Source organism: Lynx rufus, unplaced genomic scaffold (genome assembly GCF_022079265.1).
Source record: "Lynx rufus isolate CCGP_SWC_20201006 ecotype Redwood Valley unplaced genomic scaffold, mLynRuf1.p SCAF_5, whole genome shotgun sequence".
In the NCBI taxonomy this organism is placed as follows: domain Eukaryota; kingdom Metazoa; phylum Chordata; class Mammalia; order Carnivora; family Felidae; genus Lynx; species Lynx rufus.
The window spans coordinates 97,723,372-97,750,517 of NW_025814867.1; the positions used below are offsets into that span (position 1 = coordinate 97,723,372).

The window sequence follows — 27,146 nt, forward strand, 5'->3', positions numbered from 1 at the left end:
CCATAGGCCTGGGATCTGAGGAATTTGCCAGATCTGTTATGCAGAAATCATACAATAATGCCCATAACATTGAAAAATCCAGAAATAAGACTATGTATATAGTCATAGAATGCTGCAGTTAGAGAGTGGAAACCATGTGTTCTGGCCTCACATTTCAGATAAGCAAATTAAAGCCTTGATAGGTGAAGGGACTTGTCCAAGATCCCTCGGCTGCTTGATGGTGGAACTGTATCTTCTGATAGCTGAAGGTATATTTCATTGTACCCTGATGCAGTTAGATCCAGAGGTATACCAAAGGAGAAAGGAGTATAGTGAAATTACTTCCAGTGATAGATCTCTTGCAGAAATTAGATTTTTGCTGAGTTTTCAATGAGGTTTTTTTTCTCATTGCCTGATATTATCATGTCCTATAATGTATCAAGTCTGGAAACAGATCTTGTAACGATAAAGATGTACGGGCTCTATTTTCATCTATAAAGTGAATGTGCTTTAGTTTCATTTAAAAAAAGTTACATTTGAGTAGGTGCTTGTTTTTAATTTAGAAAATATAATTTAGTTGGGAACTTAATCATTGTCAGTTCTTGAGACAGTTTTTCAAACTTTAAGATATGTTGTGGGTTAATGTAAATCTTGACCAAAAAAAACCCTCTTTGAACAGAAGTTCTTTTATCTATTTGTTTTCCTTACTTTGGTTCTGAGATTTGATGAAAAATGTTGGTCTTGGAACATATGACTGACATTTTTTCCCATTTCCAAAACTTTTGAGGATTTGATGTATATGAATTTCACTTTTATTCTTACTCATTTGGTGGCACATATTTTTTTAAATTTATTACCCACTTTATTGCCCCTTTTCTTCATGTGTTCAGGCCTCTTCCAGAAGCAAGTGACATATTACTAGCCCATTTACTACAATTTTTATCTATACTTCTTGATACTTTTTAAGAGCTTTCTGTTCCCCCAATTAATAATAATATATGAGTTTTGCTTCTGGTATAAAGAAAGAAACTTCTAACCAACACCCCACCTGCAAATAACAACTGAACAAAACTCTGAACAAAAGCAAAAAACTTTTTTCTTTTGAAAAATAAAACAAAAAACAATACAATGATCGAAGGTTATGGAGAATGAACAATAATAGGAAGATTTTTGAGGAGAGTGAAACTTGGATTAAGCAACTGGAATGGGGTGGGGTGGTTTCACATTTTTGTGGCTTTTCCTGAGGGTAACTATAGCTCTGGTGGCAACAGGGCAACTGAACTCCAAAAGAAAACCCACTGCTTTCTGATTGGAGGAATCCTGGAAATGGGTACAGATGCCAGAGAATAAGGGGCAATTCAGGAAAGGAAAGAGATAGAGATGGGAGAATCTCAAATTCTGTATATAAACCCTGCCTAACTATGGCTGACTCCTGAAAAACATATGTATATGACATCCTGAAAGCAATCAACTGAGATCTGAACAGGACAGAGTTTGCAGTTTGAGACGAAGCAAGTTAGTGGCCTGTTAAAACAAAAATATCACTACTCTTTGGCTCTATATACCAGAATTCACTGTATCCACAATAAACATTGAAAATGTCCAAGATAAAACCCTAATGAGTCAAATATGAACAAAACAAAACAAAAAACAAAAACTCTAAAGGAAAATCAACGGATAACAATCCTGAAAGGACCCAAATGTTGGAATTATCAGGCAAGAAAATTAAAGTAGCTATTCCAATGGCACCTTGGTGACTCAGTTACTTAAGCAGCTGGCTCTTGGTTTTGGCTCAGATCATGAACTCCGGTTCCTGAGTTCAAGCCCTGTGTCAGGCTTCATGCTGACAGTGCAGAGCCTGCTTGAAATTCTCTTTCCCTCTCTCTCTGCCCCTTCCCTGCTCACACACACACTCTCTCTCTCTCAAAATAAATAAATAAACTTAAAAAAAAGTAGCTATTTTACTTGTGCTCAGTGAGGTGAAAGAGAATACTGTTGAAATGAATAAAAAGATAGGAAATCTCAAAGAGAAATGCATATATATTACATATATATAATATATATAAACATATAACCAAATGGAAAATTTAGAACAGAAAAATACATTATCTGAAATAAATTATTAATAGGCTTAATAGCATTAATAGAAGTGACAGAAGAAGTTGATGAACTTGAAGATAGTTCAATAAAAAGCATCCTATCTAGAAAGGAGTGAGAGAAAGAATGGAAAAAAAATAAGTAGGACCTCAGAAGCCTGAAGGACATTTTAAAAGATCTAGCAAAAAAAAAAAAAAAAAAAAAAAAAGATCTAGCATATAGGTAATTAAAGAATAAGAATAGGGCAGAAAAAATATTGTAATTTTTTTAAGAATAAAGGTCAAAACTTCCCAAATTTTGCAAGAGACATATATAGATTTTCAAGGTTTAGTGAACTCAAAACACAATACATTTAAGAAAACAATGTCTAAGAGTATCATAATAAAGCTGCTGAAAGCCAAAATTATATTGCATTCAAAATCAGATTTAGTTTTGGTTTTTTTTTAAATTTACTCTTAGAAAGATGAGGAAACAGTAGAAGGTAGTGTTTAAGTAATAGGCTTTAGTCTGCTAAAACTAAGCTCTGCTATTTATTAGCTAGATCTTTGACCTTGAGGTAGTTTCTTGTCTCAAAGAAAAGAACATCACTTGAGCCTCATTTTCTTCTTTTATAAAATAGTGATAAAGATGAAAATAAAACTCCCTCACATGGCTGAATTATAGATTATATATATATATATATATATATATATATATATATATATATACACACACACACACACACAAACTCTTGAAAAAGCACGTGATAGGGGCTATATAAATGATAGCTGTTCTAATCTTTTTCCTGAGTGTTCTTTGCTTGGTTGTCTCTCTTAATTTTCATTATTGCAAATAATTTTCCTTTCTCATAACACCTTTATCTAGTGATTGTTAATTGTCTTATACAGTAAGTTGACATACTTTCCTGTTTTTGCTGGTGTGTGTGTGTGTGTGTGTGTGTGTGTGTGTGTGTGTGTAGGTTTCTAACTCCTTATGTAATATTTTTATTTACAATAGTCTGTTTAGGTTTTCTGACTCCTCTCAAGCAAGTTAAAATTTTTCAATAAAATTGTCTTTTCATGGAAGTTCTAAAATAGCTTGAATATTTAGCTTAAATAATAGCATAAAGTTGTTCATGGTATTCAGTAATCATTTTAAATCTCTAAACAGATTTGTTCTTTTTTTTCCTTTTTAATGCTGTTTATTTGTACCTTCTCCTTTTAATAAAACTTCCCAAAATTTTATTTTATTAATATTTTCAAAGAACCAAATTTTATTTTGTTGACTATCTGTATGTTTTTTTATTTCACTTATTTCTGATATTATTTTGTAATTTTTCTGCTCTTACATTTTTGGTTTTACTTTATTCTACCTTTTCTAACTTGATGATTTTAGTTTTTTTAAACATAAAAATCTATAGCTATACATTTTTCTTAAGCTGCATCCTGTGAGTTTTGTTGTTTTATTCATTTTCATTAAGTTCTATTTTTTTCTGTAATTTTTGAATATTCATTAGTCTTTGACCCATGATTTTTATGAAGCTTTAATTTAAGAAAAATTCCAGTTATTCCAGGTATTTAGGGGGCAAGACTATGTTTTTGTTATTAAATATAAATTTAATTGTGCTTAGAGGAGATAATTAATGATTTTAATTATTTAGTATGTGTTGAGACTTACTTTGTGGCTTGACATAAGGTCAATTATTGCACATTTTTCCTGCGTGCTTTGAAGTTATGTGTGTCTTATAATTCTTAGTTGTAGTGTTTTATATTTATAATTAGATCTGCCTTATTAAATTATCATTACTTTTTTTGCCTGCTTTCTCTTAGAATTAATGATAGAAATATGACCAAATTTTGTACTATGATTAAGAATTTTGCTGTTTGTGTTTTATATATTTTACATCTGTGCTGTTAGATGCTTAAACAATTTACTGTGTCTTGTTATGAACTGTTTCATTTTCATTATTTAATGACTATCTTTATTTTTTAATAATGCTTTAACTTAGAATCTGGTTTATTAAGGCTTAATATGCCTACCTCAGTTTTTACCTTTCTTGTAGTGTCAAACATTCTCTCTTGTTATGTATTAGCTAAGTCTCTCATAAACAGCATTTAGTAGGACTTTTTAAAATTCAGACTACCCTCATTCTCAAATACTTTTTAGACATATATTAGATCTTTTTATTCTGTCTCTTATATTCCTTTATGTTTTTCACCCTTTTATTCTGAGTAAATTTCTTGGAATTATCTTTCAGTTCAGTAATTCTTCCTTTAGCTGCGTCTAATGTGATGTATAGCCTCATTTCAGACCTTAATTTTAATAAAAAATTCAATTCTATGAATCTCTTTATTTAAAAAATTTTTTTAAATTTTTACTCATTTTTCAGAGAGAGAGAGAGAGAGAGAGAGCAAGCACATGTGCATGAGCAGGGGAGGGGCAGAGAAATAGGGAGGCACAGAATCCCAAGCAGGCTCTAGGCTCTCAGCACAGAGCCCGACATGGGGCTCAAACTCATGAACCATGAAATCATGACCTGAGCCAAAGTCGGACACTCAACCAACTGAGCCACCCAGAATCTCTTTATTTTTTAATCAAATCTACCTATTTAGGTTTTCTTCCTTAGTTTCACCCTTTTCTTTTTAAATTTCTTAGCATTTTAAACATTTTGCCCCACTAAATCTGAGATTACTGTTGTTACTTCCGTTCTTAAGACTGTGCTCTGTTCATTTTCTAACTTAATGATCATAATTAATATAAAGCACTTTTGTATCTTCTGACTTATTTATGGGAAAACCTTTCTTCATGTGTTTGATATTTTTGCTATGTGAGTTCTTTTTCATTGCAGTATGCTTTGTTGAAGTTGTTCTAGCAGAGTAGATTTGCTTCTTCTAGGTAGTCCAGGTATATTACTTGGTTGCCATTCTCTATGATTGCAGTTATCATAAACTTGCTTTGTGTCTCTGACTGAATATGCAATTACTGAATTGCATAAAACCCTTGAGTGTTGTGGCAGCATCATAGTAATATGCCAAATGCCCTGTCCTTTATATTCCTTTTTGTTTCTATCTTTTTGTAATTTTAATTTCTTTCTTGTGAGATCAAACATTTAAAAGACTCTGTTTGTATATGTGTTTGTGTGTTTTCTCTTTTAAATGTAGCACCTCTGTGTTATAAAAGGAACATTCCTCTATCAATCTAGCCTGACATTTTATAGGAAACAGAAGAGCATATTCCTCCTAGAAGGCCTTTCGACTTCTATTTCTTTGGCTTGAATACCTGTTCTCTAAGAATATCTTCCTAACTCATTCCCTGATTTATTTCAGGTCTTTACCTGAATGTGATCTTTCAATGATATCATCACCCATTACCCTTTCTAAAATTTTACCCCCCAATTCCTCCATCCCAACATTTATTTTCCTCTTCCTAGCTTTATTTTAATTCCTCAATATGGATGATTGTCTATTATTGTATATATTTTATTTTTTTTTCTTGCTTATTGTCACTTGCCACACAAAAATGTAATCTCCATGAGACCAAAAGTTTTCATCTATTCATTCCTGTATCTTTGCTATCGAGAGAAATGACGGGTACATAGTAAATACTCAATAAATTTTTGTTTAATAAGTGAATGAAATATTCAGTGGCTGTATATTGGGTGCCTATCCCTGAACGAAGTCGTGATGCTATGAAAGATAGAAAAATAGACACGATTTCAGCCCTCATGAAGATGACAGTCTTGAAGAGAACATAGACTTTAGAAAACATTTTATCACCACAGGTGGGCAAATGCTATAAACTCAAAAGGACTCTTTTGGTAAACTTTTTGATACCAGGTCAGCATTCCTTGAGGTGCAAGTATGGAGCCATGGTGGTTACTTTTGGTATGCAGTACATCTAAGACCTCTTATTCTCTTTTTTGATTTGTGTAAGAACAGTTCAAAGAATACACACACACACACACACACACACACACACACACACACACACGGATGCACGGATGAGAAAGACACTGATTTAGAAAACAGTTTTAACAAGGGAGCTGACATAAGTTTGACTAGAGCAGTGAGAAAAATGAAAGCACCTAAGAGTGGAAAAAAGAATTTCTAATGAAGTTTTGATGATACTGTTTCTTTTTCAGTGATGGTAGCCACTGTCTGATAAGCACAGAATGCAAAGAAAGGTCCTACTTCTACATTGTGCTGCCTTGTAATTGTACCTAAAGAGCAAGTACACATTTGCCTTTTATAGCTCTGCAGGTAGTACATACAGGAGGATATGCTGTTACTTTATCATAGTAAATAATAAAGTTCGTGGCTATATTTACACGGGCTGAGTTTCCAGCACATGAAATCATGTGAAGAATGTTAAACCTCTAATATGTGTTTAATGTACATTTCAGTTGATTTTTCTCCTAACTATAAGAGTGGCAATTATTTTATTTATATGTGGGGAATGCTGTATCACGTAAGTGAAAAGCTAATAGATTTCTTGGCAATTTTTCTATCATGTTAAAATCTCTTTCCATTTCTGTTGTTATAGTCCTACTAGTCTGTCTTATGCTTTTTTTAGTTATAGTCCTTAGCACCTACTTGCTTTTATTCTGCCTTTGAGCTCTTGTTTCTTCCATTTTTCTCCATCCAAAATGTCTGTTCCTGGGCTTTTAGTCAAATCATCTCTCTGTCTTGCTGCAGACTGGCTGGCCAATGCAAAGGAACTAATTTGTAGCCAGCCCCTTTTCCTAAATGCCATAAATTATACTACCAGCTGCTTTCATATATATAATCTCATTCAATTGCCATTAAAAACTCTGTGTTTTAGATAAAATCCCCCCATTCTAAATAAGATGAAACAGTATTAGGAAGATTATGTAAGTTCCCCTAGGATACACACTTAGGAAGCTGGAATTCAAACCCAAACTTTTAATTGGAAGTGGTTGCTGTTCTCATTATAATTCCATTCCTTCTCCTAGATATTCCACCTTCAGCCTACCTAGAATTGCTTCTGAAGTTTTCCTGACTTGCTGTTGATTGAATGGAATTTATAATTAAAGCATTCTTACAGCACAGAGGTTTCCAAGTGGTAGACAGAGTTGGAATGTAGAAAAAACAATGGTAGGGGTAGCTGTTACCTATCAGATTTCACAGTCTCTTTTGATTGAAACCTGCTGCTCCAAGCCTCATATTTATACATCTGACTAATAGTAATTGAGTGTTTTTGTGTGTGTCAGGCACAAAACTAGACCCTGGATATGGAATGCCAAACTAAATAATGTGACCTCTATGGAGTGTACAACCTAGTTGGGGAAAGAGAGAATAAACACATAAACCCATGACCACATGAATAATCCAAACTGTCATAAATGCTACAAGAGAATAAAATAATGGCAGGATCTGTCTCAGAAACAATAGTTGGAGGTGGCCTCTCAGAGAGAATAGAAGCACGCAGTTGGTCAGGGACTGCGGAAATCTATGACTCAATGTGTCTGTGGACAAGAGGGATTTGGAGCATTCTCCCCTGCCCACCCTGGGGCCACACCAACCAGGCTTTCTAATCTGTTGTGAATATTTGAGACTAGGATTGTCATCATTTAGTTTTCTACAAAATAAGAGGAAAAGTAGGAGGGGAAAGTAAAAAGAGGTTTGGAAGGTTAGTCCTTTAAAAGTTGAATGTAATTCCTTAATTTTTTTTATGCAGTGTAAATTTTCTTAATCATCGGGAACAGATGGTAACCCAATTCGTTCAGTATTTCTTTAACCAATATTTAAGCCATACCTACTATTTTTTAGGTATTGTACTAAGGACTAGAGATGTAACAATGAATGAGACAAAACCGCTGTTCCCATGTCTTCTATTAAAGGCAATTACAATGCAGTCTTATGATTATTATGACAAGATTAAGGACAGGGCTTCAGACTCTGGAGGAAGAAAATATCTAAACTGATACCCCAGGGATGTGTACCTGCAGGTCAGTAGAATTTTCACATTGTCCAAGAATAAGTTCTTTCCATAATCATAATGTCAAGTTATATTTGAGGATATAATTCCCAATTTTTATCTAAATTCTAGTTTTGTGCATTTTCTTGACTAGCTCTTAAACTTTGATTTAAAGAATTTAAATTTTAAGATATCATCTGTTTAATAAAACTATTTTCTCCTTAATAAACTGTGAAGTGTGGATTACAGAATAGAGTTATTTATAATATATTATAGATCAGGCTTCTATGTGAGAGTTCAAATTCATCATGTTTATACATAAAATTTGATATTGTTTCATTTTAAGTGGTAACCATTAATACTAGAAAAGTCAAACCTCACTTTTTTTTTTTTTTAATAAGCTTAGGTTTTCATACAGGTAGTGGCTTCATTATAGCTGGTCTGACCTGAGGTCTAGACAGACCTGCTGTGCTCTTGGGTTAATGGGTGTTTATTGTATGGTTCCCTTTTCCTTCCTTATTACCCTTTATCTCTTTCCATTTCACAGAATAGATAAATAGATAACTGTTGCTTCTCATACTTCCTCTTTCTGATAGGAAGATAGATTTTTTTATGTGTGAAGGGCTAAATCTAGCTTAGTAATTTATAAAAATAAGCATAATTAACTAGTTTTTTGAGTCTACTTTTAAAATTATAATTCCTCTTATTCTTCATAGGCTTTCTGTTCAGATAAAACCACAGAAATTGGGGCATCTCGATTTTAAAAATTAAATTGCCTCTATTGATGATTAAATTCAACATTTTATAATAACAATGTAACAATGATAGAGCACCAAGCTCAGCTCGGTAGTGGATCCAAAAGTAAACACATATGAAATAAAATAAAAATATTTTGGATCACATAATGTCATTTCTCAAAATAGGTCAAACTTAAAATGTAAAGCACTTAAGATGTTCCTAAGGATGTTCACTAGGTCATTGGGGAAATGGTCTGCAGTCTAATTTAGGTTCAGAGTTCTTTTATGGAGCCACTGTCCCCTGCAGACCCTGCTGAGGCCCTTTTCAGTGCCTTAAATGAATTAGCTATTCAATTTATTAATGGCCCAGGAGGCACCACCGATTACCCCCCTCTTCCATGTCTAGTCAGGCCTAACCAGTATAGAGGGAAGATAAACTTTCCTGCACTTCACAGCATGGAATTGGACTTATTCAGTCCCCACTGGGGAATACAGCTGTGCCAGCCTGCAAGTAAAAAGAACTTAACACAAATCCTCTATAGTATATCTCCATCTGGAATGGTGCTGATAGCAACTTCACCCTCATGTGACCCAAACTATTCTAGGGACTCTCAAGATACCATTTAACAGTTCTAGATCTGTGCTGTCCTCCAAATCAAAACAGAACTCAGGACTGTCATAACAACATCATTATACACTCACTTACGTATTCCAAACCATGAGAGAAAAACTGACTATAATATTTTTCATTATATTTGCAAACTTTGTATTCTTTGTGAGCTCATGTCATTTGCAGGGTCTCTTTAGAAAACATGAAAATGTGATTCTGCCACATGTTATTGTTAAGGGCCCACAACACCTTGGCCTAATTCCAGTTGAATAATTACATTTATGTCATCCTTATTTTCTATTTCCTGGATTGTTTCAGTTAAGTATGGAAAATAAACTTTCATTTTCACTCAGAAAAATGGGCATATATTACTGAGATCCTACTGCCTTCCTCTTCAGTAATAGGAATGGTGGTTTAAAAAGCTGGTTAGGGCTGGGTACTGTGGCTATTACTATTGTTACAGTGTTTTCCTGATTCAGAGATACTCTGCGAACATCCATACTGGCTCCTGGATGAGCTGTGGAAGATAGAGTGATATCTTGAGTAAGCTTGCTTTCTATCTCCTTACTTGCTGTTTAGTTTACCACTTTAACTTAAAGGGACAGACATCCTCTCTTTTTCTCACACAACTAGGGCCAAACTAATAGCCTCCCTTCAGCAATGCTTACTTTATAGCAGGAACTGTGTTGGTTCCATTACATGCCTTTAACATGTAATAGGCACAAACAATCCTACAGGGTAGGTAACATGATCTTCATTTGACAGACAGGGAAAATGTCACTTGCTCAACACCACACAGTTGAAGAGCGGGAGCTGGAATTCAATTGCAGGTTTGTCTGATGGCAAAAGCTAATCTCGTAACCACCGTGCTACCTCATATAACTCTCATGCTGTCCAGAACTCTGGACAGAACTACAGATAATTGGTCATATGAGTAGCTTCTCTCCATTCTTGGCACCACTTCACACAGGCTGACCCCATTGACCGAACCTCAAAACCATCGTGTGTCACTCGCTTCAGAAGGGCACATGATGGTTACATTATGCTTACAGGCCAAAAGGAAGCTGAGCTGCTATTAAGAGAAACTCTGCTGCATCACTTTATCTGCACAACAAAAATGGTCTTACCCACCTCCATCGCCACCTTCTGCTGTTAGAGATCCCCTCAGCATTTAGTCTGTCCACTCCTATCTCCTTTCCTTTCCCTGGTAGTATTGTAACAGTACATTTGGCAAGGTTAGCAAGTAACCACTTATTTACTTTAGTTGCCAATAAATAACTATAGCTGTTAATAATTGTGCATATGTTTTGTGTGGCCTTACATAATCTGAGACAAGCTTAGTTAGACATCTGGCATCTGAGGTTGGGTTAATATGCCTTCATAACTGGTCTCCTGTTATATAATTCTGTATTAACAAAAAATAGATCACGTAAGAAACAAAACTAAACACTTAATTTATTAGGGTATTTTATAAGTGATACACACTCATGTACTCATGACATTTTCTTGGATGTTACCTAAGTATCAGTTGTTGTGCAATAATATGAAAGGAGATGTCTGATATATGCTTTCTTGTTTTAAAATGTACCATATCTGGGGCGCCTTGGTGGCTCAGTTGGTTAAGCATCCGACTTCAGTTTAATCTCACACGTTTGCGAGTTCAAGCCTCACGTTGAGCTGTCTGCTGTCAGCACGGAGTCTGCCCCAGATCTTCTGTCTCCCTCTCTCTGCTCCTCCCCTACTCATTCTCTCCCTCTGTCTCTCTCTGTCTCTCTCTCTCTCTCTTTCTCTCAAAAATAAGCATTTAAAAAATAAAAAATAAAATGTACCATATCTGTTTAAATACAGATGTTTAAATACCTTAAACTGTATTGTGTTATATGAGCTATATGTACATATTTTTTATTTTGGTTTTTTGTTTGTTTTATTTTGTTTTTTTGTTTGTTTGTCTTTATTATTTAAGAACAGTGTTGGATTGACAGCAAAATTAATAGGAAGGTGTGTGAACATATTTTTTAGCACTGTTACATAGTTAGCTCTATGAGGGTAAGATATGTTCTGTTTTATCTGTTAGCATATCATAATGCCAAATACAACCCTTTGCGTGTACTAGATGCTCACTAAATGTTGTTGACTTAGTGAATAAATTAGTCTGTAATAGGTTGAACAGATTTGCAGTCCTAAATTGTTCTTGCCATCATTTCACTCTGCATAATTAAAGAAGTTTAACTAAGATGATTAAAAATGTGTTATTGAATTACTGGTGTAGATTCTAAAGCAGTGGGATGAAAGAGACCCTGGCCGTACCCCTCTGAGGAAGCAGTGAATGAGTTTCTCACTGTGGGTATACTTTGTGGATTTTATGTGTGACTGAATTAATTTACTTCACTTATGAAGGTTAGATTTATGATTTCCATATGGCAGTCTGTAACTTTTTTCTTTTATTCCTACCCTACCAACTAATATTTTTTTCCTATTATAAAACTAATGTTTACTGTATAGTTTAACTATATACAAAACTAAAAAAGCAAAAATTAAAATTATCCATAGTCTTATCATCCAGATATAATCACTCAATATTTTTGTGTGTTCTTTCTGTTTTTGTACTCATCTACACAATTGCAGTATGTTTATGCAACTGGTACCCTATATGCTTATATAATATTATAGTACCACAAGTTACCTTTTGGAGTGTTGCAAAATTTCCTTTACATGGATGTGCATGCTTTAATTATTTTTCCACTGTTGGACATTTAGTTTGCTTTTAGTTTTTTGCTATCATACAAATTTTCTTTTTTAGATTTATGGTTTCCAGTTATGTAAGATAGATTCCTAGTACTAAAAACGACGGAGTAAAAATTTTGATACACATTACCTAATCGTTTTCCAGAAAATTTGTAGCAATTAACACTCCCATCAGAAGTGTATGAAGATGGTGTTTCATTGAGTCACCATCCAAATGGATTATTTCCTCTACACGCTTTTCAGCAAGGGTTAACTCAGTAGACCTACTGACTTGAATATGTTACCTTCATTCACTATGTTCAGAAGTATATAAATTAAACACTTCAGTTTGCTTTCAGAAAGAATTATGAAATATTTTCAAGGGTCACAGTAGCTCAGAGGTTACTTGTTGCAATACAGTTTCCACCTACAAACAAATATGTTTCAGGTCTAGTTGTAAACTCTGCATACTTTGAGCCGGAAGAATTTCCGTTACCTTCTGTATTGATACCACATCACTGGCAATTTTCTTAAAGTGTGTTGGGTTGGGGCATTCTATCTGGTGTGACTTTAGTGTTCTCTCTTGTAGGTAAACAACACTCATTTCTATCGCTGTTATAACCTGAAGTTAATGAACATTCAAGGCTTACTTTTATTTATTTATTTATTTATTTATTTATTTATTTATTTATTTATTTATGCCTGTTTGTGGACTGCCCTATGAAAAGCACCTTTCTTCCTCACAAGTGTTCAATCCAAACTTAGCGCAGATGAATCTGAGTGGTTTCATTTTTAGAGAGTAGCGTCATATTTGTTTTAGGAAAGCAATAGTGTTGAAAGAATAAAAAAAATCATTTTTAAGTGTTTACCTTATTCTCTAGTGAAAGCATTTTGTTTCAGGGGCCATGATGCGTCTTAGTCCCTTGCTGGTACTTGTTTTTGATAACACTGCTAAGGGACTCTTTGTGTGTGTTTATTCACACATATAAATTTGGGGTGATCTGAAATATCATCTGGGGAAAATATAGATATAAAATTACCTACCTCTTTAAGGACAGCAGTCGTTTCTACTTCTCTGCAGAGACTGCCTCAGCATAAATACTGGCTCCACTTAGAAAATTAATTTTTACTTATATGATATATTTCTTTTGCATTTCAGAGTGCCTGGTAGATTGCACGTCTGTCTGTGCCCCATAGCTGCACAGGTATGTATATGAATTACCAATAGTTATGTAAATCTACGTATGAACTTGCAAGTTATTACAATTTTGTATTTTAAAATTGCTTACAGATTTCATAATGTGAAAATGTTAATTTTTGAGTACTTATTAATACTGACAGCTTCAGAGGGAAGTGCATTTTATACATACCTTGCATTTCACTCTATTGTAAGAATCAAATAAACATTTCTAAGATTTGATGAGGCAGAATAATTTTAATTACAAAGCATTCATCTGGTGAAGAGATTAGAGAGTATTTTATGGAACTGTTCTATTAAAGCGACTGCTGATATGGGGTCAGAGACTATTGCAAAACCACTGTTTTTGACATTATTGTTTTGTTTTCAAACTTTTTTTGTTGCTGTGAGTTTATTTTCTGTGGTGGTTGTTTTAGGTAAGGAGTGGTTGCAGATGTACTGTCTGCTGCACTGTCTCAAGCACTACAGGAATGGAAAAAAAAAATGTTTGCACCTGTTTAAAATCTCAACTGTGCAGTGTTGTGGTTCCTGGGCAACAGGCAGGAATTCTCAAAAGCTTGGTTGCACCTGCTCAATTGTTTCTTGCAGCTGTGTCATATGAGTGAGTGCACAGAGAAGCTTGTTAGCAGTTTGCTCGTGCTGTTACGTATTTTGTGTACTCTGAGTGTGAAGGATTCCTACTTGATATAGACCTTGAACTATTACATTGGTTTATTATAAAACTCATTATTTTCTCCAAATCCTTCGTTCTGAGTCTCATTTTTTTTTTTAACTAGCTGTTGACTGCCCTAGATAATGTGTATGTTAACTTCTCTAAGGGATACCTGGGAAAGTCGATCTCTCTAGATTACTGGGTGGATAATGATTTTGGTCCTGGTAGAGACATTTTGTGTTTGGCTCAGTTTCACCATGTTGGCAACCCCACTATATGAGGCTGGATGTAGTTATTGATCCATTTAGCTGAACAGATTTGAAAGCATTTGGCTATTAGTGGACACATGGGGCATATTCAGAAAATTTAAGGGTATATTGTAAGATGATTTCTTGATTTGTGCATGTGTCTGTTGCAGTTGGGTGGAAGTGAGAGAGGAAAAAAAAAGTAAAACTTACTTTGTGGTAGTCCTAGAAAAGGGGCTAAAATCCAGGTGAGGATTTTAAGGCTGGAATATTAATATTTACTTTCATCAAATCATTGTCACCTGGTATTTTTTCCCAAGTGTTGATGTTTTAGATGTCAATAGCTCTATTTTCTGATAAATATCTAAATTTTTAGTGTAGAAAAGCTATGAGAAACTGCGTCTTATACTAATTAGGTGAAGCTCTTTAAATGCAAAATAAAAAGTGGCAACTTAATATAAAAAAACGTCCTTAAGTAAATAATTTATTTGGTAGTCCCAAATTCCTGATATTGAAAACTTATTCAAATAATTTGCATTATTCTCCTTAAGAGTACTATATTTTAAAAAAGCCTAAGGAGTTTCCATTAGTATTTAGTAACAAAATCTTAGAACTTGTATATCTTTTCTTTTTATTGATCCATCTAAAATTTTTTTTAATCATCAACTTATAATACAATGTTTTATACATAGTAGGTGGTCATTAAGAAATGAGGGTATATATGAATAAAACATGTCTGGAGTTGTATTAGAAACAGAGGAATAGAGAGTCTTAGAAATTTGTTACTTCTTATATATTCTGAATGGGTCTCTGGACTTCTAGTTCTCATATTGCTGATTAGACAGAGATGAGACTACTGATAAATTCTGTCCTTAAAATGAGAAATGAATATGTAAGAATTGATCCTCATTATAATTAAGAATTTACATAACACGATTTGCAATATATTTTTGCTGAGTATGAGAAAAGTATATTATACCTGTTTTTTTGCACAATGCTGAGGCATTCAATGACTAAGTTACTGTAACTTTAGAAATACTTTGCAGCATAGGAATAAACAAATCTTCTGCGTTGTATGATCAATGCCATAGGTTCCCTGAATAATCACTTTCTCTTCATCTCTCTCTCTCTCTCTCTTTCTCTCTGTGTTTCTGTCTCTCTTTCATCACCGTCTCCCTCATTCCCAATCTCTACCTCACTGAAAACACAAAAGTAAAATGTATGTTAACTTTCTTCAGGTCAGATAAGATCAGATTATATTAAAAATCTGTAACTGTTTTTGCTAAACATTAAGTAATGGGTCCTATGTTTACTGTATACATGTTTATAATTATGGTTTCTGCTATTCACTAAATTCTAACTGTAAATAAGTAGAGATAAAGCCAAGTAGAGGTACAGTCAAAATGGAGTGGTTAAGACCTGCTTGGATAAGCCCTTCTCGAGATCCATTTTGTGTGGCATTCGGCAGTCACGTAACAATGGCAGAGGGTGCAGTAAGAGCCAATGTCCTTCTAGTGCATCAAAACATTTTTCTTATTTTATGTTTCTCAATTTTTGGTACCACTAATTAATGTTATTCATAGGTACTGTTAGGCTTGGAAGTACCTTTCCTCTGGGAACAGTTTTTCTTTCACCTTAGTTTACACCAGTTGGTGAGAGGCCAGTATCAAGGACATTTTTTTTTCCCTTGAAGCTTAGTGTGGTAGAATAAACTATATTCTTCTTTTAGTCTCAACATTAGAAATTAAGAGATGAGGTAAGAACATTGATTAGCTAGATTACTAAATCGGATAATGGTAGCTGTTTCACAGACTTGTACCAGAAATTATAGTATGGAATCCCCAGGAAGGAGAAATCACCAAGCGCCAGGATTCCTGGGCATAATTACAGATTTTTCTGTGATGTTAGAGTTAAAGAAATAAAGGAAGAAAGTCAACATTTATTAAGAATGTCTAAATATAATTTCTTTTTCACCTTCCTTCCCTTCCACCCTCCCTTACTCATTTTCTTTCTTCTTTTTATTCTACACAGTAAATGGATGCCTACTATTTGTCAGACACAGTGCTAAGCTAAATGAATAAAGCAAAGTTCTTGTCCTCAGAGAGCATACAGACTAGTACAGGAAGCAAAGATATGTTTAGAACTCTTTTAGGTTTCATCACTTATCATGAGTATGGGCCCAGTCAACATATCTAATATTTCTGTTCCTTTGTGACTTCTTTGGAAAATTGGAAAAATAATAGTGTCTACCTCATATAGTGTTGTGTCAAGTTAGATATCAGACAATACATGTAAAATTCTTAGTTTGATGATTTGCACATAGCAAATGCCCAATAAATCTTAACTATACTACTATTATTTCTATCACTACCACCACTACTATAACTTAGATACCGAAGAAAGACATCTAATTGCCTGAAAGCAGAGATCCTGGCCTGGTCATTGTCACATAGATTGTTTTAGAGGTTTTATCCAATTTTACCTCTGCTTCTTATACCTAAGAAGAGATTCTAAATGTCATACAGTGTTAGAACTTGAAGGGACCTTAATGGTCATCTGTCAAACATCTTTATTATATCCATGGTGAGGAAGGAAGCTCAGAAAAAATTCATGTACTTGTCAGTGTTATACAGCCCAGTAGGTGAGAGATGTAAATTTGACTCTTGATTTTTGGTCTAGTGTGAGATACCTCATGTGGAATATCTTCTTACTAGTGATTTGAGAGCTGATTGTTTATCTCCAGGAAGTAAATGGACTAGGTCAAGTTGCAAGAATATTAACCATAAGAAAAACTATCATAGTACTGAATCTAAAAGACCTACAGGTATTTTTATAATGGTGTTAATTTTATCTAAGCTTATTAAAGCTTCTCAGTTTGTGTTTGTGAATAATTGATATCTTCTTAAAGAGGATAAATTGAGTCAAGTTTAGCAAGACATTTACTATCTTTGTGACTTCAGATGCTTTAAAGGAGTCCCTGGATTGCAAATACCTTTTAGGATATCTGGATTCTAAATCTCTTGCCTGAATTTGAATTTAGGAGCTTTGGAGTCCAAATAACCTGCATTGAAATCCTAGTCCAAAACCTCAGTAGCTGTGGGACCTGAGGAAGGTTACCTGACCTTACTAAACCTCATTTTTTGTCTAAAATATAATGATAAGAATATCTACCTTTTCAATGATAGATGTGAGGATTAAAGTAGATTAGGTATACAAAATGCTTTATTTAGTGTGCAACATTCACTAGTGTTCCCAGTATTCCCTACATATTAATTTTCTTCTTTCTCCTCTTGTTAAAATATAAAAGTTGTTATGATGTGCTGTATAGGAATTGGGAGGAAGTGTAGGATTCACTCACCAAGAAAATTAATTCTGGCAAAGTTAAATCTTCAGTGATGGTGGTTGAGTATCTCAGTTCGCCATGGTTAGACTCACCATTTCTAACTATACATGCTACATGTCTGTAGAAGACTGGGGCTGTTTAAAGAAAAATTTAGGATGAGGATAATCCCATCCACTTCAATGTCTGTATTATGGAAATGTGCCTTTCAATGGAAGGTCTGTTGATACAACTCCAGGAAAACAATCTCTTGCAAACAGGGAAGAACCAGTCTTCCCCATTAAACCATGGACTCATATGCATCCTAGTGAACTGAACGTGGTTCTGTTGGGAAGGGTGTCACAGTGTAAGCGGCCTCAGATGTAGGGAACATGGTTGGCAATGAGTAAATGGCTGTGTGAGGCTTTTATTTTTTTTTCCTTAAGAAGGAAATTAGTGTGGTAAAATATCCTGATACTCTCCTATGCAAACTCCCTCAACAGTAGAAAAGTGGATTATGAATTTGTGTGTATGATTTTCCCTTACTTATCTTTAATAAAAACTAGATGATCTTAATTATGGTAAACCATCTTTTTTTCCTGTCATCCTATTTATATTGCAACAGTATCTGCCCGAACAACAATCAAAAAAGAAGGGGAAAAGCACTAGATAATACATGGAATAGACCATTACTCAGCAGAGTTCATAAAGTTGTGTTGCCTGATGTCAAGTGTACAGTTTTGATCATGATGAGTCAAAGTAAACATTGATGATTAATGAAATTTTTAATTAGTTAGGTATTAGTTTGCTAGGGCAGCTTAAACAAGAGAAATCCATATTCTCCCAGTCCAGAAGTTTGAAATCAGTGTTTTGGTAGGGTCAGTTCCTTCTGAGGGCTGTGAGGGAAGCATCTCGTCCAGGTCTTTCTCTTAATGGTTATATTAGATGGCCATCTTCTCCCCGTGTCTTTTCACATGATCGTCTCTCCATGCTGATCTATGTATCCAAATTTCCCTTTTTTTATAAAGACGCTATTCATATTGATTAGGACCCCATCTATCTTATTTTAGTTTGATTACCTGTTTTGTTTGTTTGTTTGTTTTGTTTTGTTTTGTTTTGTTAGAGGAGAGGGCTCAATTTAACTCATAACAGTCGGGTTAATAGTTAACATTTATGGGGTGACTTTTGTATTTCAGATGTGTTATATATATTATTGATAGTCCTTACAACAATCTATTAGGTGATGTTACTTTTCCCATTTATAGGTGAGAAAGCTTAAACTTGGAGAGAATAAGCAATATGTCCAAGATCACACAGCTAGTACATGTTAAATTGCTAGTATTTGAACCCACATAATTCCAGGCTGCATTTTGAATGGATGATCTTCATAACAACTCAGTCACAAGCCCCCAGAATACTTCGAGGAAGTTCTTCCTTTTTTTTTTTTTTTGTCATTATTAGGGCTTGTGCCAAAGGACATTTTATCCCTCGAAAATGGTGCATTGTGCTATTATTGCTAAATGCCCAGCACTGGCTGCCTACCTCTTCACTCCTGATGTTTTTTTGCTGATAATTGTCTTTGAAGTCTTAGTGTTTTAGCTCTTCCGCACCTGATGAAGCCTTTGGACAGGATGGATTCTGAACATAGACTGCATGGATTGATCCTGGCCCCAGTTTGTGTGGACGGCATTGAGAGCCAAGTCGTGCCCAGGGTCTGCTACTCAGCACATGTGCACACTGCTCCGCTTTCTGTGCATTCTCCCTTATATTTGATTTTTGATTTTGTTTTACTCTTAACAGGTAGTTTGTGATTTTTTGCCCCCTTTTTACAGTTCCTGCCACGAGTGATAAACATTGAAAGGGATGAGGTGTGAAGAATGATAGTGTAGGAAATATCTCTGCTTACGGGAAAGCTAGTGCCTCTGTAGGTGTTTACTATAAACTGGCTGCAGCCTTGTTGCTTATGCAAACTACCAGAGCAAGGGGCATTGTGTACCTTATTTAAGTTTCGTATCTTACCCATGGAACAGTTTGTTTCTCACTTTGAGGTTTTAAAGCAGAACTTGCTCATGACCTAATTTCACTAATAATTCTCTTAAGTAACCCTTGTACTCATTTATAAGATTTTTTCCACCCACTGTCTGTCTACCCTGGTTTAAAAATTTTATATATGTACTTTTAAAAAATTGATTAGCTGGAGAGCTGCCCATTCCTCTGTGCTGTATAATAAGGATTTAAAATTGCACACTGAATTCTGTATAGTGTAATTAAAACTGACCCACATTTGGACCTGAGTACACCAGGACTTAGCCAAACTTGCCATGAGCTGAGTTCTGGTGGCAGATGGGAACTAATGAGGACACACTCCACTCCAGAATTTCCCAGCTGCTTGGCCCCTTTTTGTACAAACAAGGTTTGGAGCGAAGTCCGGATCCCAAGAGCATGTTCTGTAAATGTGCTGTACCCAATGATTTGGGAAATGTTCTCACAAAACCAGGCTGTTTCAAGGTATCCTTAAGACCTCAGCTACTGTCAGATTTTAAACATGAAAATTAGAAGGGGTCTTTTGTGCTCTCTCCAACCAATTTCTAATTTTAAAGTGAATTAAAATCACATTCCCTGTGCCCCCACCCGTCTTTTTTCCTGTGCCTCAGGGTAGAACAATCACTCATATCCGAACCTGGAGATATTTGCAGGTGGTTGTCTCAGGACAGACTAGGTCTCCTTGCAACCTATGGATCTCTTCAACTGGTTTGATGTCCTGGGACTATTCAGGCAGATGTAATTGAATCAGTTTGAAGCAGCTGTAGCTGGCATGTGGTCTCTCAGATTGCTAGCACCTGCTTGTTTTTTTGCAACTCACTAGAGTGAGAGAAGTGCCAAAACCAGCATTGGTCTTGGAGCAGATAAAGCACTTCAGACCCTATATTCCATTCTCCTTCCAATCTAGCCACATCATCATTGGTGCCTGAATTAATAAAGCCCCCTTTTCATGATTATGTCTGAAGTATACTTTTCCTTCTCATTCTTCTCAGCATCGGGATCCTGACAGTACTGACCATGCTAGTCCAAAAAAAAAAAAAAAAAAAAGGGAGTATAATGGTGATCAGGTGGCTTTGGGGCTCTCTTATCATTAGACAACTGGGTAGCCTGTGGTTTGCAGAATCATTTAAATGAACGCACCAAATTCATTTGCTGTTCCAGCACAGTCTTATTGGCACAGAGAATGAGCAGTTAATGTATAACAAACTGTGAGCTGTTATGGAATATGATAAATACACTTGCTTAGCAGGGGGGAAATGTAAAATGGAACTATTTCTCTAATGTAACTCCAATCGACATGGATTTCTTCAACACTTATTATGTGCAAGAAGGGCAGCCTACTAAAAACGGGAAAAAATTTTAGGACATACTAAATATACAAAATATATTTTAAAAGATACAGATTCGGAATTTTTATAAAAGGTTTAAATCCATTTAAAAATGTGTATTTACTTTATCTTCTCTTCATCCCACTATATTATTTGATAGGCGTATATTTAACCCTTAAATATTACCAATTTCCTAGTGTTTCATTTCAACCTGGAGATGACAAAGACAATGTATTTAAAGTTTATAGTTCATGTTACAGAGTCCTTTTAACATGGTTTTGACATTGATCTTTTGGGAGAAACCAAGAGACAAATTGAGTTTATGAATAATAGTAATAGTGAATTATGAAAAAAAAGAAATTTCATTATCATCAGCAGATGCCTACTTTGCAAGGCCGGCCTAGACACTATGGACAAAAAGAGTTATAGATGGTCCTTGACTGTAGGAATCTTCCAGTATTCTTGAAGAGACATGATATAAATTTAAAAATAAAAGAAAATAAGTCACCCTCAGTATTAAATTCATGCTTTAGACCTGGATTTGGTGTGGTGTCAAACGAATGCTGTAAAAGTGAAAATATCAGCACTCCTGTCAAATAAATGCCCTGGATCTGATATCCTCCTATTTCCCTTCGGTGCCCATGAAGTACATCACCACAATCTGTCATGGTTCTCTCTGCCATTAACCCAGAACTTGATCTAAGACTCCTGAAGTCAACACTTTAGACGACCATTACCGACTGATGGAAGTTGGATGTAAGATGAAACCAATTTGCCATTGCTGAAAAAGTCATTAAGTACTAAAGATATTCCGTGGAGATGAGAGCTCAGTGAGCTGCAAGTAAGAAGTGAGACTTTGAACTAGGCCTTGAAATAACATGAAACATAAGACAGAAGTAACTTGAAAAGAGAAAGGAGATTGTTTTCAGGCTGAGGAGTTCTATGAACAAATGAGTTAAGTATGGAATTGTGTGAATAATCAAGGATAATGAATGGTCCTCAGTTGTAAATATAGAGGTGGTTATGTAATTATTAGTTGAAAGTTTTTCTCCTCTGATAGACTATAAATTCCATGAAGTATTATATTATTATTTATTATACAATACCTTGTCAGAGAGAACTTCATTGACTTCTCCTATCTAAATTAGGCTCTCCTATGTTTCTGTAATTTCTTATTTTTGTCCTTCATGGTACAAAACAGTTTGGGGAGCATCTTCTCACTGCCAGTAATCTATATTTAAAAATTGAGGGTGATTCAAAGAGGATTTTGTCGGGGCGCCTGGGTGGCGCAGTCGGTTAAGCGTCCGACTTCAGCTCAGGTCACGATCTCGCGGTCTGTGAGTTCGAGCCCCGCGTCGGGCTCTGTGCTGACTGCTCAGAGCCTGGAGCCTGTTTCCGATTCTGTGTCTCCCTCTCTCTCTGCCCCTCCTCCGTTCATGCTCTGTCTCTCTCTGTCCCAAAAATGAATAAACGTTGAAAAAAAAAAAAAAGAGGATTTTGTCCTCTATAAAGGTATGTAACAACAGTATTTTTTTAAAAACTGATTTTTACTTTTGTAAATATTACGGCACTCTCAACACTAATTTTGGGGGATTTTTATTTTAACCATAGTATTTAAGGATTTTAGTACATTTTTCTTGTTTCAGGGAACAAAGACACAATACATTATGGTGGAAGGAGTGTGAGGTTTACAAACAGAAGATCTGGATTTAAGTTTCTGCATTCCATATTATTGGTTATGAGAAATTGAGCAGGCCCCTGTGTGCTTTTAGGCTCAGTTTGCTCATCTGTATATTAGAGATGACAGTACACCAAAGACTGAAAATACAATTAGCCCTTCTCCTTCTTCTTTTTCTTTTCCTCCTCCTTTTCTTTCTTTTCCTTTATCCTCATTATCATAATATTACCCTGAAACCATGTACTAAAATGTTTAACATGGTCTATATAGATCCTTCTTCCCCTACCATTTTTATTATTTGCTCTAATAAAACCAAGAATTTAAGAAACACTCCATAACCTAGTCCTTACTAATATTTATAATTGAATCATTTGCTCCTCCATAACTTAATAGCTCCTCAATTCTCTTTCATTTGAAATATAACTATTTAATATTAATAATTTATATATTTAGAGCAACTGTTTTATATGGATCCATTTATTTTTTTAATTTTTTATATTGATCCATTTTAAACATTGCCTTTATATGTTTGATTCATCCATTCATTCATTCATTGGAAATTGTTCTAGCTATTGACATAACTGTATTCACTTTTGTGGGAAATCAAATTGCTATGTCCTGGATTAGGAGATTATAGGGAACGCGTTGCAAAGCAGAACGCTGCTTTCTGGCCTTGCTGAAAACTGTGGGTTGTGCTTCGCTTATCTAGTTGATGTATATCTAGGGGGCACTCACTTCACTTATCTAGTTAATGTATATCTAGGGGTTCGGTCCTGCCTATACTCATAAATTCCTTAGACCATGTTATCGCATGGAATATTTTACCCTGTCTTAACTTGTTTTTCTGCACGTTTTCAGTATGTTCTTACTGGCACGTAGCCCACTGACGTATTGCACATTGTTTCCCTGAATGCATGCTCAGTAAATACAGGAGTTTGAGCACAGCTCAGGGAGATTTCCCTTAGCCTCCCTCTCTCCTCTCTTGACTTGCATGGAGTCTTGAGTAATGCTTTCTGCCGTCCTGGCTTTGCTGGACAAAGCCGAAAGCCGAACCCACAACTTTCCACCTGATTATAATAAATACCTTAATCTGCTACATCTTGCTGAGCTAATACAGTGTTCAGAGACCAAGTCTCCGAAAACAATTTGAATATAAATGAACTCATCTCTGAGTTTTAAGAACCATTTTTTCCCACCTTTAGAATATTTGATGACTAGAAGATTGATCAGAAGGTTGGCTAACTAAAATGTACTAACTACAGAAACAATTTCATTTACTAATAGTCAGTGATTACTGCATATCTCTTGGGTTAAAAAAAAGAGAGAAAAATAATAATTGATACTTGCTGCTTCCTAGAAGGATAATTCCTTCAATATTTCCTGATTTGAACATGCAACATTTAATGATGGATATCTGCATGTAGCATTCTTATGATTTTGAGGGTCTTTAAGGGAATTTTTGAAAATATTTAATTTCTAATGTTTTAAATATATGCATTTCTGTATATTTCGGGTAAAATGTATGAATAAATCTTTTATTTCTCAAAATACATTTTCTTTAAAGTATTTGAAACTTTCACACTATTTACTATTCTCATTTTTTTGTTAAGAAGATAAAAATAGGATTGTACTATAGTACATAACTTTTTAAAGATAAAAAATGTAAGTTTTGAATTTTGAGATTTAAGCAAGTATAGAAAATAATGGTATTTACAGAAAAAATTGGTGAGTTGAAAATTACCTAAACATGTTGCTTTTATGATGTCTTAAATTTATATAGCAAATGGGATAGGTGAGTTCAGAACTATTTTTAAAAAATGATTAATTTTGGATATTAGGAGACAAACATAATTTTTAATAATGCTGGTCTGATACCTCAAGCAAAGCGATACATACTTATTAGTGTCTTTGCCAATGTCAGGATAGGATAAACCCTAGGCCAAAAGAAATTGATTTTTTCCCCTGTATATTTGTCACTTGATGTCATACTTAAATTTCCATTGATCAGAAATGGGTATATTTATTTTTCTGAATCCAGTTCTTCAACAGCGTAAATAATTTTTAATTTGTTAGCTGATTTAAATTATGTTTACTTAAATGATTTTAAGAATATTTGTTCCATTGATCATGCACCATCATAAAATATTTATTATTTATTCATGTCAATATTTCACTTAGGATTCTAAAAAATATAAATCTCATAATTTTATTTTTAAATATCTTTTTATTTATTATCTCATTTTATTTTTAAAAATTTTTTAATGTTTATTTATTTTTGAGAGAGAGAGAGAGAGAGAGAGAGAGAGCAGGAGAGGGGCAGAGAGAGAGACAGGGAGACACAGAATCTGAAGCAGGCTCCAGGCTCTGAGCTGTCAGCACAGAGCCCAATGTGGGGCTCGAACTCATGAATCACGAGATCATGACCCAAGCTGAAGTCAGATGCTTAAACCAACTGAGCCATCCAGGCGCCCCATCTCATCATTTTCTTAAGAAAAAATGACCAGCACCTGTTTAAGACCAGTCTTTGGCTTTCTTGTAAGTATAGGATTAGAAGAGTTTACACTACTTTGGGATAGCATCTTTCCATAGGATTTAAGGGGTAACAACTCTAAATAGTGGGCAGTATATTCCTCTTAAAGTTGAGTTACGACTACTAGCAATGATCACCCCAACCTCCCAGTAAGTTTCTCTTTGATCTTTCCTCATACTTCTATGCCCTTATCAGTTGGAGACTTTGAGGTCACCATTTACTCTCATGAAACTGCTGTGTCAGCTTCTACTTTTATGGAGTACAGAGAGAGTGTATTACTTTCTTAGGATGACTGGACTGTAACAAATTTCCACAAACTGGATGGCTTAAAGCAAATTTATTCTCTCATAGTTCTGGAGGCCAGAAGTCCAAAAACAAGGTCCAGCATGGCCACATCCCTTTGAAGGCTCTATGTAAGAGTCTGTCTGGCCTCTTACAGCTTCTAGTGGCCCCAGGTATCCCTTGGCTTTGGCAGCATGAGCTCATACTCTGCCTCCATCTTCATATGGCCTTTTCCTCTTTCTGTCTCTCTGTTCTCGCCTCTTCTTATAAAGACACCAGTCATTGGATTTAAGGCTCACCTTAAATCCAAGATGATTTCATCTCCAGATGCTTAACTAATTACATCTGCAAAGACCTCATTTCCTAGTAATAATCATATTATGAGGTCCCAGGTAGACATGAGATTGTGAGGGACAGTATTCAACCTACTATAGAGAGTAACTTTATTTTTCTATAGTTAATATCTGTGGAAGGCTTATTTACATTTCACATATTGATCCTTTCTCTGCTCTGCAGTTGACAAAATTTATCTGCTCAGAATTTATAGAATACTTGTTGCCTTAGCTCTTTGGTGTTTTTATGGATTTAATTGAATCATGAGTCATTCTCCTGCATATTCTTTTAAACTACTGAAACTTCTCTTTGTTATAAACGCTAAACTTGAGGCATAGACTCGGTAATTCACAGGGTTACAGTTACTCCACAGGTGCAGTGCAAAATTAAAAACTGACTTGAGTATTATTCAGCTTTTTTGTGAGTCCATGTGTGTTGAGATACCAAATATCTCATAAAGTACAACTTTAAAATAGTTTTATTCATAACCTGAATCATTTTTTCATGATCGTCTCCAGATTGTGTAAACCAGGTATGCAACTGAAATTTAGTGTTGTAGGGTGACAAAGTCATTATGCTAGATTTTAGCTGTTGAAACCATGAACTAGCTATACTAATCTCTCTCTGTATTTAGCATAGGCAAGGTCTTTATTAGAGAATCATCCATTTGGCTATCTATAAAAATATATAGCCATTAAGTATACTCATAACTGGAAGTCGTGAGTTTCCAGGACCAGATTGAAAACGCAGGGCTCAGCTCAGAAAGGTCAGTTTTGAACTCTGTGTAGCCAGTTAGTGACTGGGACAGAATGTAAGCTCAGCTCTGCCCACCTGAAACATTTGCATTCTTTGTACTTCTTCCAAGTCGATTCTCAAGTTCTGGACGGTGTTTTTTGTTTCTCATAAGGAGTAGACTACTATTAAGATGAGGGCCAACAGAGGTAGCAAAGTAGAGCGAATCCTAAAAGAAATGGAATAGAAGTGAAAGCATTTGTTGGTCCTTTCCACCTCATGATTATGGTCTGTTACAAGTGTGTTTTCTTTAAGAATACTCAATAAATCAACAATTTGAATTTTAAAAATAGATAATTAGGAGAGTGGTTATATGAATTATGACCAGTCTTATCTGCTGAACAATTCTATTAAGTTACAGCTTTTATGGTACACTTGTGTTCTGGTTAACACATAATAGTATGCTAATAGGACATAAAAATTTAGAGGTATTAGACTTCCTTTCCAGCAAAAAAATCAGGATAAAATAAGAGGTGAAAATGAAAATTAAATATTTTCTGAAATAGTAATGTAGTTAAATGTGAAAATGTGATTTTGATTTACAAAACTGTGATTAGCACCCAAACTACATTAATTGAATTAACCTATTCTTTTTTTATGTTTCTTTATTTATTTTGAGAGAGAGGGAAAGAGAGAGAGAGAGAGAGAGAGCAAGGAAGGGACAGAGAGAATCCCAAGCAGGC

At 34.8% G+C, this 27,146-nt stretch overlaps 1 protein-coding gene across 1 annotated transcript in view; it reads left to right on the forward strand.

Annotated features, from left to right (window-relative positions):
• Positions 1 to 27,146, forward strand: part of ZBTB20 (zinc finger and BTB domain containing 20) — a 763,926-nt gene that overhangs the window by 191,512 nt on the left and 545,268 nt on the right. The window contains exon 6 of the mRNA XM_047100214.1: positions 13,223 to 13,268. The gene's annotated coding sequence lies outside the window, so the exon portion shown is untranslated. The remainder of the gene's footprint in view (positions 1 to 13,222; positions 13,269 to 27,146) is intronic.